The sequence below is a fragment of the Macaca thibetana genome, chromosome 7 (assembly GCF_024542745.1).
Source record: "Macaca thibetana thibetana isolate TM-01 chromosome 7, ASM2454274v1, whole genome shotgun sequence".
Lineage (NCBI taxonomy): Eukaryota > Metazoa > Chordata > Mammalia > Primates > Cercopithecidae > Macaca > Macaca thibetana.
Window position 1 is genome coordinate 94,343,209 of NC_065584.1, and position 15,586 is coordinate 94,358,794.

Consider the following 15,586-nt stretch of genomic DNA (forward strand, 5'->3'; position numbering starts at 1 on the left):
CAAAACATAAAAAGCTTTATTGAGGATGGTTTCAACTGGCTGAGATAAGTTCCAACCATGTTTCCCACCAAAATATGGTTTCTTGTACTTCTTTGTGACATTATAAAAGCAGTACATACTCAGAACAAAGAAAAATTAGAATATACAAAAAGCAAAACTAAGAATACCCTGAAAAAGAATTTTTGCCTTTTCTACAAGTTAGCCATTGTGATTGCTTTGGTATATATCTTTGCAGATGTATAAAATAGCATGCTATTCTACATATGTTTTGTAACCAGCTTTTCCTCTTAACATATCAAATACATCCATGTCACTGACCTATTTAAGGTTATGTGCTTGAATAAGAACCTACCGCCGGTCAAGAAGGCACATTACATGATACATAGCAGCTCACATACTATCTTTTTTAAAAAATTAAAAGATACAGACAACTGAGAATCATAATAAGTACGTTAAGTTAGCATGAATCTTTATTTTAAACATTTAGATGATGTGCCTTGTAAACAAATCAGTTCAGTGTTTAAGAGTGATGAATAAAAATGTTGGGAAGGTGAGGGGAATATTTTTAAATAATTTGGTAAAATAGGATGGGACTGGGTTTTGGAGATGAATGGATGTTTGCACCCAGCTTCCCCAAGCCCTAGCCTATGGATAGGTGAGAATATCTAGCACCGTGCTTGGCACGCTGCGGGCCTGGGGAGAGTTGGAACCCATTTCAGTTAGCTGGAAGAAGCAGGGATTCAGAACACAAGGATGGTAAAGGTAAGCAGTGTCAAGGGGAGGCAAGAATGTGATGGAAATGCTGAAATGACTGTGCCTCAAAAACAGGGAGAGTGTTCAATAAATTGTGCTGGGATCGCTGGCTAGGGATATGCAGAAGAATGAAACTGGACCCCTACCTTTCACCACATACAAAAATTAACTTGAGATGGATTAAAGATTTAAATGTAAGACCTCAAACTGTAAAAATTTTAGAAGAAAACCTAGGAAATATTTACTAGACATCATCCTTGTAAACAATTATTCGCTAAGTCCACAAAAGCAATTGCAATAAAAGCAAAAATGTATAAGCAACATCTAACTCAACTAAAGAGCATAACAACAGACTCCATCAACAGAGTAAACAAACAGCCTGCAGAATGGGAGGAAATATTCCCAAACTATGCATCCAACAAAGGTCTAACATCCAGAATCTATAAGGAACTTAAATAATTCAACATGCAAAAGGCAACAACTCATTAAAAAATGGGCAAAGGACAGGAACAGGCTCTTCTCAAAAGAAGACCTACAAGCAACCAAAAAACATGAAAAAAAAATGCTCAACATCACTAAGCATCAGAAAAATGTAAATTAAAAACCACAATGAGATACCATCTCACACCTGTCAGAATGTCTATTATTAAAAGTCAAAAAATAACATGCTGGTGAGGCTGTGGAGAAGAGGGAATGCTTCTATAATGCTGGTGGGAATGTACAATTTCAGCCACTGTGGAAAGCAGTTTGGAGATTTCTCAAAGAACTTAAAAATGGAACTAGCATTCCACCCAGCAATCCCTTACTGGGTATATACCCAAAGGAAAATAAATTGCTCTATCCAAGAGATACATACACTTCTATGTTCATCACAGAGCTATTCACAATAGCAAAGACATGGAATCAACCTACGTGCCCATCAACTGTGGACTGGCTAATGTGGTACATATACACCATGGAATACTATGCAGTCATACAAAGAACAATATCATGTCCTTTGCAACAACCTGTTTGCAGCTGGAGGCCATTATCCTAAGCAAACTAACACAGAAACAGAAAACCAAATAGCGCATATTCTCACATGTAAATGGGAGTCAAACATGTATGCATGGACATAAAAAATGGATACTGTAGACTGCTAGACAGAGAGGGAAGAAAGGGAGCATGGGCTATAAAAACTACTTATTGAGTCCTGTGCTCACTACCTGGGTGATGGGATCATCTGTACCCCAAATATCAGCATCACACAGTATACCCATTTAACCTGCATATATAGCCCCTAAATCTGAAAGTTGAAATTGCTAAAAAAAAAAAAAAAAAACCATAAATCAATAAACTTAGATATGCCACCCCCTACCCCCCGCGAAATGAGGAGAGTTTGGTGGTGGAATGAGGAGAGAAAAAATGCCCTCAAGTGCTATACCACAACAGAACCCCTGAAAGATGAAGGAGAAGAAGATGATGGCAGCTAATGGATAACATTTACAATAATGATGACAACACCGGATCATGCTTGCATTTACCATGTACCAAACAGGGGGCTTTAAGCATGTTGCATATATTAACCATTTAATCTTTACCACATTTTGTCTGGCCTATCTTCTCTTGTTTTTGAGATAGGGTCTCACTCTGTTGCCCAGGTGGGAGTGCAGTGGCATGATCTTGGTTCACTGCAACTGCCACCTCTCGGGTTCAAGTGATTCTTGTGCCTCAGCCTCCCGAGTAGCTGAAATTACAGGCTCACACTACCATGCCTGGCTAATTTTTGTATTTTTTTGGTAGAGACAGGGTTTCAACCATGTTGGCCAGGCTAGTGTTGAATTCCTGACCCCAAGTGATCTGCCCGCCTTGGCCTCCCAAAGTGCTGGGATTACAAGCCACAGCACCTGGCACTGACCTACCTTCTATTGCTATAAGAACTAAATGAATTTGTATTTGTAAAGTCCTTTAAATAGTGCAATATAAAAGTTTGTTAATAAAGCATCCTTTTACTGAGACACACAGAGGTTAAGTACCTTGCCTGAGGTCACACAATTACTCAGTGGAAGAAGTAGAATTAGAACCCGGGCCATCTGGCACAGGAACTCAGGCTGCTCCTGAGGGATCTCTGGTCAACTCAGAAAGTTATGGAGCTGTGGCTCCTCCTGCCCTGATTTCACCTTACCCATAAAGAATGTCAAAGGAGGTGCTGTCTTTCTCCATGCGAGAAATGGGAAAGACCATTAAAGCTGAAGAATTCCAACAATGGGCACCTGCTGACGAGCTGGGGACTGCATTACTTCTGCCCCATCTCACCTCCTCCCATCCACTCCATCCCTCTGGCCCTATTTGAGGTGACTGGGTGGGAAAGGCACTCTCTTAGGAGGTTTGATGTGATACTATTTAGGAAAATGGAAAAAAAAAAATACAGACCCAGTCTGTAGAAATGTCACTATTACTGGAAAAGGAATTAAAATCTCCTTAAATAGCCAATGTTTTCAGGATCTCTGGGTGAAGACTCAGAGTTAAGGTCTTCCCTTTCTCATTCTTTTCCCCATTCCTCTTCCTCTTCCCTGGTTTCTGCCCCTCAACTATTGACCAGCCCATCCCCTCTCCCCACTGTAACAATAATGGTCATAACAAGAATGCTAGAAGCTCACAGTCCCTGAGCTCTTGTTATGTAGCAGACATGTTAATTCATGAATTAATCCCTGTAACAGCCTTGTGAAGAAGTAACTATTTTCTTAACCTATTTTGTAAGTGAATAAATTGAAGTTCAAAGAAGATAAATCATTTGACTGATAAGTGGAAAGACTGGAATTGGAGCTCCAATCTCTTTTGCTAAATCCAATGCCACACTTTCTCTCCTTATCCCCCAAGGTACTGGCATCAACTCCACTAAGCATTCAGTTTTCCAGCATCATCTGATTCTTGGAAGACAAGTGGGTAGGTGTGCCTGGGCCTCCCTGAGTTAGATACTCTGGCACATTTCACACATGGTATTCCAGCCAGTTGGACTGTTACTTTTAGCCAGAAAGGTTATGAAATGTGCCAAATAAGATAACAGGATTTGTTGTCAAGGCGAGCCCCTGTTTATTGAGTGTCTACAATGGCCTGGCATTTGTGGTAGCTGCAGAGAGAAATGCAGTGGCATAGGTGATGTGATCCTGCTATCAAGAAACTTACCATTTGAAAAGGAAGATGAGACCAGCTCACATCAGAAGAAGAACCTAAGAAAACATGGTGGGGTGAGGAGGATTCTTTGGGGATACTGCCTGAGTGTCCACCCCTAACACTTTTTCCCTTTTCATCCCCTTCAAGCCATGAGGTACCAAGGCCACCAGTGGGATAGTGAACCTGATGCTAAGGGGGATGCTGAGACATCTGAGGGTTGAGTTAGAGGTGAAGGAGCAAAGAAAGAGAAAGCCAGCTTCTTTTCAAGGTCTGGGCAAAGAGAGCAGATTGTGTGGATCCTGAAGGAGATGCTTCACATATCTTCATCAGGATGTGGTCCATGGTAGCCCTGGAGAAGTGAGGCAGAAACAAGCAGATGAGCTTCTGCATCTGGTAGCCTGAGTGTCCTGCCAGTCTTTTCAGTGCCTCAGCAGATGGTAACAGGAAGAGAAACTTCCCTACCATTTTGGCCTTTCTCCTTGCCCGGAACCAAACATCTGACCTGTACAAATCAATAGAACATGACCTTCAAGAAAAACCATAGCTTCTCCAGTGGGATTCAGGAACTAGATGAGAGAAACCCAAATGGTTAGGACATACGACTCATTGTTGATAGAAGAGACGGAGAGATGAAGATGAAAAAAATGAGCATTCTCAAGGATATGTCATTGAAACACCACAAAGATCTTCTATATCTACCTTCACGATGTCTGCATTGAAATAGCTATTAGATGAATGAGGGAAAAATGGCCTAATTCTTGATAGCAGCTGAATTAGAGATCTGGAGGATTAAGTAAAAGGAAACACAACACGCCACAAAGACGGAAACACATGAGTGAAAACGTAGGTGACTTAAAGCACAGATCCAGGAAATGGAACATGCAAATAAGCCATCCAGAAGAAAAAAAGGAAAGAGTGGAAAAGTGGTTACTATATCCAAAATGAAGGAACATTTCAGTGAGCTGAAGGAAGACATTAGTTTCCTGATTACAAGAGCTGAGTCTAAGTAAGAATTAAGACAAAACAAAACAAAACAAATCCAAACAAAAACGTGTAATTTGACATATCCTCATTAAATTCATGACTATTCAGCGTACTAGACACTGTGGAGTTTCACCTAGCTACCCCTTTCACGACTGGGGCACCCTAACTCCCCACCCACTGCTGTCCATATCCAATACTGGTTGATGCTATGCACAAAGGAATGATTCTCTTGTCCCAATTTGAAAACTCAAACTCAGCTCCCATAAGATCAGCTGAGGGGGCACATGGCTACTGAGTTATTCCCTTTGCCCAGTCCTGCCTCTTTATCCCTTATAGTCATTGTTCTCAAGAGCACTCCTCTGTAAAATTCCTCCTGCCCACAAATCCCCATCTCAGAATGTTTCCCAGGGAACCTGACCTATGACACTTTATACCAAACAAAGCAAAGCAAAACAAAACAAAACAAAAATCCAAAAACAAAAACAAAACAAAATTCTCCCTTAAGAAAACCCCTAAACTAATGGCATTTTTTAAATAAAGCATTCTGATTATTGAAAATAAAGGAGAGCTGGATGTAGCAGCTCATGCCTGTAATCCCAGCACTTAGGGAGGAAGTGGTGGGAGAATAACTTGAGCCCGGGAGTTCGAGGCCTGCCTGGGCAACATAATGAGTCCCAGTTCTCCACTAAAAGAAAAAAAAAAGACAAAAAAATTAAAGGAGAATTGAACTAGTATTATACTTGTCTGCTATACTGAAAACTGAAAGATGATAACACTAAGTGTATAGAGAAAAGTCAACTGAAAGCTAGAGATGGTGAAATAAAATCTATTGTGAGAAAAGGTCTGAAGTCAAAGAAGCATATAATTAAGAAAGTATTATTTATTTGGTTCCAAAAAAAATTATTTTGGAAACAGGTAAGGACTCTGTTTATTACTCCTATAGCCTTTCTGATGAAAACACTGCAGAAAATTATCTACCCAAATGACAACTGAAAACAATGGAGATCTCAAGACTAAAAGGATCGGAAACACTGGATCATGAAAATGATGTAATTGAGATGTTGTAAAATATTGGTGAGTATGGATTATTGGAACAGAAATAATGAGATGTTGGGAAAAACTCTGGAGTTAAGAGGTGTTAAGGTTGTGTTAAGTTAAGGTTGTGTGTGATGGTAGGGGGCAGGGAAATTAATATCACAGTGGGATGAAATATTTATTTAATAATATGCTAATAGGAGAGTCAACATTAACTTCAGTGGTTATGGAAGGAAGGTAATGTATAGCACATTTGACAAACAAAAATACCTCCCAAATTACCAGAAGAAATAAAAAAAATGAAGAGAAACTTAAAGAGGTCAGCAAAAAAAAATATAAAAACAGGCAAAAAAGAAACAATAGCAAAATGTAAAAAAATAGAAATTAAATATAAGATTGAGGAATTCAGTAGATCAGTTATTACAAGAAATATAAGTGGGTAGAATTCCTTATCAAATGTCAGACTAGGTTAAAAAACAAAACCCAGCTTCATGCCCCACAAGAGTTATACCTGTGACAAAGTGAAATACTGTAAATTAAGGGTTGGGCAAAGACATCTTAGACAACTGCAAAGAATAACAAAACAACAAACCCCAAGGTATTTGATCAACTGGGATGCAGGTTTGAATTCATGAACCACTTCAAAGAAAGATACTATGTAATGATAAAAGGCATAACCTATTAAGGAAATATGATGAACACAAAATATCAAATAACACTGGAGACAAACACATAAAGTAAAACTGCACTCCAGCCTGGACAACAGAGGAAGACTCTGTTTCAAAAAAATAAATAAATACAATTGTAGTGGGGATATTTAATAAAGCACTTTCAGTATCTGGTAGATTAAGAAAACAACAGGCCAGGTGCAGTGGCTCATTCCTGTAATCCCAGCACTTTGGGAGCCCAAGGCAAGTGGATCACAAGGTCAGGAGTTTGAGACCAGCCTGGCCAATATGGTGAAACTCCATCTCTACTAAAAATGCAAAAATTAGTCGGGCATGGTTGCAGTCACTTGTAGTGCCAGCTACTTGGGAGGCTGAGACAAGAGAATTGCTTGAAATTGGGAGGTGTGGAAGTTGCAGTGAGCCAAGATCATGCCATTGCATTCCAGTCTGGGTGACAGAGCGAGACTCCATCTCAAAACAAACAAACAAACAAACAAACAAAAAACCCCAAAAAACAAACAAAAAAAACAAAAAAAGCCAAACAGTGAACAAAGATACAGTGGATTTCAATAAGATATCCAGTAACACAGAACACAGAAACATACACACAGATTATGCAAATGTGTGCCTGTGTGTGTGTGTGTGTGTGTGTGTGTGTGTGTATCAATGTACTCTACAGGAATTTTTATCTTCATCTGTGTCCATAAAATATTTGTAAAAGTTGATAGGTACCTGACCTCACCAAAAATCTAAATAAAATTTAAAAAGTAGAGGTTTTATAGGCTACGTTTCTGATCATAATGCAGCAAAACTAGACATGAGCATAAAAAGTTCACAAAAAGTTCTTAAAATTAAAAACACTCTTTTAAATAATCATTGGATCAAAGAAGATAACCAAATTAAAGTTATGAATTAGAGTAATAAAAATAAGAATATTTCCTACTATATAAGACATTCAAACAGCTTTTTACTGAGGCAAAAATTATACCCGTAAATTGTGTTTTTTTTAAAAAAAGGATTGAAAATAAATTTTAAAATACCGAACTTAAATTCAAAAGTAACAATAAAGTAGGAATGAGGAAGGAGGGAATTAATAAAGATAAAAGCTAAAACTAACAAAATAGAAGACAAACATAAAAAGGGATAAGTAAAATCAAAATTAGGCTCTTTGAAAATATTGATGAACTAGATACAATTCTGTCTGTTATGACTAAAGAGAGAGAGGGAGAGAAAAAGAGAGAAAAAATGAAATTAATATACTATTATAAAGGAACTACAACCACAGATATGAAGAAGATAAGAAAATTTACTGGTGGATACTACGTACAACTCCACAGAAATAAATTTGGAAACCTAGAGTAAATGGATTTTTTAAAATAAAAATATAGACTCTGGAAATCAGTTATAGCATGAAGAGAGAGGAAATATGAATAAATTAATTATTAGTAGAAGAGGCTGGAAAGTGAAAGAACTTACATTTAAAAAGGCGCCAGAACCAGATGTTTTTACAGATGACATTATAGTCTTTTAAAAAAACCATTTGCAGTATTATATAAATTTTCTTTGACCACAACAAGGAATGACATTCAAATTGTTTTGTGAAGATAACTTGGAAAGACAGTACAGAATGTGAAGACCAATTTCAATAAAGAATTATAAACAGATTTTAGCAAATTAAATTCCATCAGTGTATTAAAAACTTATGACACCACTATTAGATAGAGTCTGTTACCAGAATTCAAGAATGTGTCTTAGTTATTACAATTCTTTAGTAAATTATAGAAAGCCTTCCAATTAGTTGTAATGGATGTAATGGTGGTCAATGAATCCTTAAATCCTGATTTCTGAATAACTTGGCTATTGCAGGAGTGGGGTAAGGGTAGAGAGTAGACATTGGTGGAAAAGAGTCATTTAGCTTTAGACAAATGCATTAGTGCTTATTGATTTAATTTTTAGGATGAAAGTTGAAAAGACGAGTGATGACTAAGCCATGGGCCTGTGATGAGTGTCTATCATGTTCCAAACCCTTCACTAGGGTGCTTTGCATACAATGCCTTTTCATTTAACGATTTAATCAGGTTTGGGTTAATATGCTGAGCACACACTCATATTAATAGAATGCCTTCCAGAAATATTCATTGAGGACCAGAAATCAACATATCATTTTAGAAGAAGTTAGGTAAAAAAAAGGGCTTATGCATAGAATGCGATTATTGAAATTGGTGGCAGATAAACACGTTAAATACTTTGCGGACAGATTTCATTCATAAGACAAAAGATATAGCAATTTCAACTGATGTGCGAGTTCACAGATCTTGACATTGCTTTACAAGTTCATTAGAATGGTTTTGCTGGCTGTAACTACAGAGGCATACATACTTCTGCTGCAAAGACATCAGAGTTCACCTAATTTTCCTAGGCTATTTTTTTTTTTAATGGGAATATAAATTTATTTATTTTTATTTTTATTTTTTTAAATTTATTTATTATTATTATACTTTAAGTTGTAGGGTACATGTGCATAATGTGCAGGTTTGTTACATATGTATACTTGTGCCATGTTGGTGTGCTGCACCCATCAACTTGTCATTTACATCAGGTATAACTCCCAATGCAATCCCTCCCCCCTTCCCCCCCCCCCTCCCCATGACAGGCCCCTGTGTGTGATGTTCCCCTTCCTGAGTCCAAGTGATCTCATTGTTCAGTTCCCAGCTATGAGTGAGAACATGCTGTTTGGTTTTCTGTTCTTGTGATAGATTGCTAAGATGATGGTTTCCAGCTGCATCCAAGTGATCTGCCCATGCTATGAGTGAGACATGCGGTGTTTGGTTCCAGAATGATGGTCCCCTACAAAGGACACAAACTCATCCTTTTTGATGGCTGCATAGTATTCCATGGTGTATATGTGCCACATTTTCTTAATCCAATCTGTCACTGATGGACATTTGGGTTGATTCCAAGTCTTTGCTATTGTGAATAGTGCTGCAATAAACATACTGTGCATGTGTCTTTATAGCAGCATAATTTATAATCCTTTGGGTATATACCCAGTAATGGGATGGCTGGGTCATATGGTACATCTAGTTCTAGATCCTTGAGGAATTCCATACTGTTTTCCATAATGGTTAGTTTACAATCCCACCAACAGTGTAAAAAGTGTTCTATACATCCTCTCCAGCACCTGTTGTTTCCTGACTTTTTAATGATCGCCATTCTAACAGATATCTCATTGTGGTTTTGATTTGCATTTCTCTGATGGCCAGTGATGATGAGCATTTTTTCATGTGTCTGTTGGCTGTATGAATGTCTTCTTTTGAGAAGTGTCTGTTCATATCCTTTGCCCACTTTTTGATGGGGTTGTTTGTTTTTTTCTTGTAAATTTGTTTGAGTTCTTTGTAGGTTCTGGATATTAGCCCTTTGTCAGATGAGTAGATTGCAAAAATTTTCTAGGTTGCCTATTCACTCTGATGGTAGTTTCTTTTGCTGTGCAGAAGCTCTTTAGTTTAATGAGATTTTTTTTTTTTTGGTGTTTTTTGAAGTCTTTGCCCATGCCTATGTCCTGAATGGTACTACCTAGGTTTTCCTCTAGGATTTTTTATGGTATTAGGTCTAACATTTAAGTCTCTAATCCATCTTGAATTAATTTTCGTATAAGGAGTAAGAGGATCCAGTTTCAGCTTTCTACTTATGGCTAGCCAATTTTCCCAGCACCATTTATTAAATAGGGAATCCTTTCCCCATTTCTTGTTTCTCTCAGGTTTGTCAAAGCAGATGGCTGTAGATGTGTGGTATTATTTCTGAGGACTCTGTTCTGTTCCATTGGTCTATATCTCTGTTTTGGTACCAGTACCATGCTGTTTTGGTTACTGTAGCCTTGTAGTATAGTTTGAAGTCAGGTAGCATGCCTCCAGCTTTGTTCACTTAGGATTGTCTCCGCGGGCTCTCCTATGGCAGTTTTTTTTTTCCAATTCTGTTCATTGGTAGCTTGATGGGGATGGCATTGAATCTATAAATTACCTTGTGCCTTTTCACGATATTGATTCTTCCTATCCATGAGCATGGTATTTCTTCCATTTGTTTGTGTCCTCTTTTATTTCACTGAGCAGCTGGTTTGTAGTTCTCCTTGAAGAGGTCCTTTACAGTCAGTTGGATTCCCCAAGCAATACCGCGGCTCCTGTTTGGCTAATTTTTTTGTATTTTTGCACATTAATTTTGTATCTTGAGACTTTTTAGTAGAGACAGGGGTTTTCTAAATATACAATCATGTCATCTGTCTTTTTTTTTTTTTTTTTTTTTTTTTTTGAGACGATCTCTCTAACCTTGTGATCTCGCCCGCCTCGGCCGCCATCCCAAAGTGGGACTGGGCCCATTACCGCGCCTGGCTAATTTTTTGTATTTTTAGTAGAGACAGGGTTTCACCATGCTCTTGATCTTCTAACCTTGTGATCCGCCCGCCTCGGCCTCCCAAAGTGCTGGGATTACAGGCAAGAGCCATCGCGCCCGGCCGCTAGGCTATCTTAATAGGGTGTCTGCTGGTTGTTCCGTCTCTGAATGGGGAATGTCTTAGTCACACAATGCAAGGGCAGAGGCTTTCTTTTCCATCTGGCATAGCTCTGTCTGAAGACCTTGGGGATCTCAGGGAGGAAAGTGATTTCCAACAGAAGGGAGAAGACCTTTGGACATGTTTTTGTCACGAAGCAGCCTCCCATCCTTGCTTGAGTATGCTTCCTGCTACATCTGTCTCTGGCATAGCCTGGGTTTCTCCTGTTTGCCTTGAGAAGGGAGATTCTTTGGTACATTTACAGGGCCTTGAAAGCCTGGTGCCTTCCTAGAAGGAGGGAAATAATCTTTCTTGTACTACAGAAAAGCAACAGCGCACAGCTCTGTCTAAAGTATGTTGCTAAAGAAATTTAAACAAAGCGAACTATGGATACCTCAGATGCAAGATTTTGTTACTTAACAAGTTGGAGTAATAACTACTAAGTCAATGAATGTAAGTCTACCCTATAAACAAGGATTATGATCTTTAAACAGGGCTTTGCCTCGCGACAATTATGTCGGCAGCCAATTGTGATAGCTACCCTGTCTTTCTGCTTCATCACTTAAAGCGACAGTCTCCAGCTTTCCACTCCGCATCTATCATAAAGACACATTGATTTCCTTTCTGGAGAAACACATATTTCTTTTCTCCTGCTAAAAAGATAAATCTGACAGATTTTAATCAAATGTAGTTGTACACAACTATAGAAATACGTACAGTGCCACATATGAAAACAAAAATACGACACTCCCAAAGCAGAAGGAGTTCTGTGGCCAAGTTTCTTTGTAGAAAAGACTTGCATTGATATACACACACACATGCACAAACACACACTCACACAGAAATAAAGTCTGAGAGTTGGGTATTTTAATATTTTTTAAGATAGTGCATTTGCTTGTAGTGACATCAGCAAAGGTTGGTCTCAATTAAAATGTTCACTAAAACTATATTGTCTGTATTTTTGTTGAATTCTAAGATTCTGTAATGTTGGGCTTTGGTCTTTAAAATGAAGTCTTTCCCAAGATAAAACTTGGCTTTCAGAGGAAACACCATTTGAAATATCATGTGGAAAAATGAAGAATTACCATGTCTTGTACCCAACAGACTCTACTAACTGTATTTTTGTTCAGTATGTGGCTATGACATGACCCAGTGTGTCATAGAGCACCTGTATTATTTCGTATAGTGATTCTGAGTAGCTTTTATTAGTAGTCTCTTCAGTGTGTCCAAGGAGATGCAAGATGTTTTATCTACATAAGATTTTTTTCTGAATTTAGGTAGACATTTAAATGGATTTTTTCTTAAGATGGTATTAAAACTCTGTGGGAGAGGGACTGAAAATTATCAAGGTTTGATGCTTTGTACCTCTCATTCATTGATTAGTTAGATGCCTCTCACTATGATTTATGCATAAGCTGAGTTTTAATGACAATTTTCAAAATATCTGAGTTGTTGGCATGTTTTGTCTTTTCTTCTAAGTACAGATATGGCTGATTGCGTTTTCATTAGAGTGGAGAGCTTGGATGTCTTTTGTTCGTACCTAGTGGCAATTTCCTGTCCAGGTATCTTGGCATAATACATCTTATTTCAGCTAATTCTCAGAGGTCAAAATAAAAAACAATCTACATCATGAATGAAAGTGTAAAGATACAGTTTTAAGTGACCGTTAATCTAATCCTGCCTTAAGTAGTCCATCATTTCAATAAAGCTTCAAAATTTTATTCTCATAATTTTGAATAATATATTAAGATATATGATTCAAGTAGAATCATATATTGGGAAGAAAACTATTGAAAGTTGCTTTAATAATCCTACATAGTGATTCATAGTGTATATATGTATAGAATTTCTTTTAATGGGCAAAAATAGAGAGCTATTTCTCTTTTAAAATGTGAACTTTAGGCTGAACGCGGTGGCTCACGCCTGTAATCCCAGCACTTTGGGAGGCTGAGGCGGGCAGATCACTTGAGGTTGGGAGTTTGAGACCAGCCTGACCAACATGGAGAAACCCCGTCTCTACTAAAAATACAAAATTAGCCGGGCGTGGTGGCACATGCCTGCAATCCCAGCTGCTCAGGAGGCTGAAGCAGAAGAATCACTTGAACCGGGGAGGCAGAGGTTGCAGTGAGCTGAGATGGTGCCACTGCACTCCAGCCTGGGCAACAAGAGCAAAACTCCGTCTCTAAAAAAAGAAAAAAAAGATGTGTGCTTCTGTTGTCTTTTCTAAGTCCCTAAAAATTGCAGACATTATTATCTATATGATAATGTACCCTAAAGTGCCCTGCAGTGCATTATTGGGTTAATTTTGATGACCGCTTTGGTTTGAGAATGAACTCACAACTCTGTTATCTGTCCTTGATGTGCCATTTACAGATATTTCACTCCGAAAAGTGCAGGGTGATAGGAGAAAGAGAAAAGATAAAAAGTGGCCAAATCAGAAGTTACCTTGTTAGAATAATATTAGAAGAGGTTGCCATTTAAATTGTAAGAGGACTAAATTAACTTCTTAATGTAAAAATTAAGAAAAGGAAGCCAATAAAAGTGGGTGAACTTATTCATTTGAATATCGTGGTGTCCTCATTAAGCCTCAGCCAATAAATCAGTGGTTAAAAATTTGTCCCAAATTCCATCTGGTACTGGCATTATTTGAAAATTTAACCCAAAATGAAAGGCCATCCTGAGAGAGGAAATATATGGTGTTTTCTTGAAAGAATATTTGCGATGCCCCAAACTACAGCCGCTAGAAGATACGAAGGCAAGCACAAAATATTACCTGGATCATGATTCATACATGCTGAACAGACAATAAACTCACTGCATTGCTTTGCCCCCACAGAAAGTGCTCACAGCTAGCTGTAGCTCCAGTGTGGTATTTCCAAGCAATATTTTCCAAAGTTACCAAGATTTTTCTTATTTACAAAGGAAGCAATTCATTTTGTAGGACATTTCAAACTGGCAAATGGCCAACAACAATTTTGACCAAAGCTGGGTGCAAAAGGTATTGCAAAACACAAAGCGAAAGAATATTTAGGAAAGATGGAAACAAAAAGGAAGATTATTCATCCTTCCATATGGCTTTTAAAAGCCATTTACAATTATGCACCGCTTATGGTAGTTTCTATAACATTTTCTCCATTGAGAAGGCAGAAGTGTTTGTGAATGCATTACAAAAGAAAGAGAAAGGATTCAGAATGACAATGGAATTTAGCTGTTTGTTTGAGGATCTGCAGCGTGATAATGACACTGTTAACCAGGAGAATGGAGAATGTGATCTCATTTGCTTTTCCAGAAAGAGATTTCAAGAACTTAACCAAAAATTAAAGTTGCTAGTGATAGTGTGAAAAGTAAACAATAACAGGCCTACCACAGTTATGCATTTGATTGAAACAGGTACAGTATATCAGAGGTCTTAGAACCAGCGTTTTGTTCATCTGTCTGCTATACGTGGAAGTGTACTTCAAAAGAATGGAGAAAGTGTGGGCTTGCTCAAGATGTATTTAGATAACTTTACACAATACACACATTAGACCATGTGCCACGCCACCAATTCATGTCTTGGGCCTCCCATGGCTAAATAGTAAGGAGATTTATAGCTATTTAGGGGCTAAAAAAGATTCTGGGAGATTTCATAGTCCATTTCTTATTTGCTGGGGAAGGTCTTTCTTACACACTTACACAATTCCAGATAAATTAAAAGATACTTTATTTGCCAAATTATTATTATCATTTGAATAGGATTTAACTCTGTCACCTAGGCTGGCGTGCAACTATGTGATAGTAGCTCACTGAAGTCTTGTACTCCCAGGCTCAAGAGATCCTCACACCTCAACCTCCTGAGTAGCTGGGACTACAGGTGCATGCCACCACACTTGGCTAATTAAAAAAATTATCTTTTGTAGAGATGGAATGTCACTATGTTGCCCAGGCTTGTCTCCAACTTCTGGACTCAAGCAGTCCTTCTGCCTTGGCCTCCCAAAGTGCTGGGATTACAGGTATGAGCCACTGTACCCATCCCAAATTATTTACAGATATTTACTAACAATCCCACTCCTCCAATATCACCATCACGTGACAAGTCCCGATCATCTGTTTTAAAGAAGATGGGCTGGGCACAGTGGCTCACACTTGTAATCCCAGCACTTTGGGAGGCTGAGGCAGATGGATCACAAGGTCAGGAGTTCAAGACCAGCCTGGCCAAGATGGTAAAACCTTGTCTCTACTAAAAACATAAAAATTAGCTGGGCATAGTGGCGAGCACCTGTAATCCCAGCTACTCAGGAGGCTGAGGCAGAGAATTGCTTGAACTCGGGAGGGCGAGGTTGCAGTGAGCCGAGATCACGCTGCTACACTCCAGCCTGGGCGACAGAGCTAGATTCCGTCTCAAAAAAAAGAAAGAAAATTTCTTAACCTCCTTGTTCCAGCTGATGTGCGATGTCAGACAAGTCATTAACAT

General features: G+C 38.4%; 1 protein-coding gene across 12 annotated transcripts in view; it reads left to right on the forward strand.

The window, feature by feature from the left end:
* The window catches only part of LOC126959365 (uncharacterized), a 138,524-nt gene that overhangs the window by 78,094 nt on the left and 44,844 nt on the right, over nucleotides 1-15,586 (forward strand). For 2 of the 12 annotated variants that reach the window (XM_050798297.1, XM_050798298.1), the window contains one exon: nucleotides 5,834-7,071. The exons of the other annotated variants lie outside the window; for them this stretch is intronic. The gene's annotated coding sequence lies outside the window, so the exon portion shown is untranslated. Of the gene's footprint in view, nucleotides 1-5,833; nucleotides 7,072-15,586 lie in introns of those variants that run through there. 12 annotated transcript variants of the gene reach the window in all.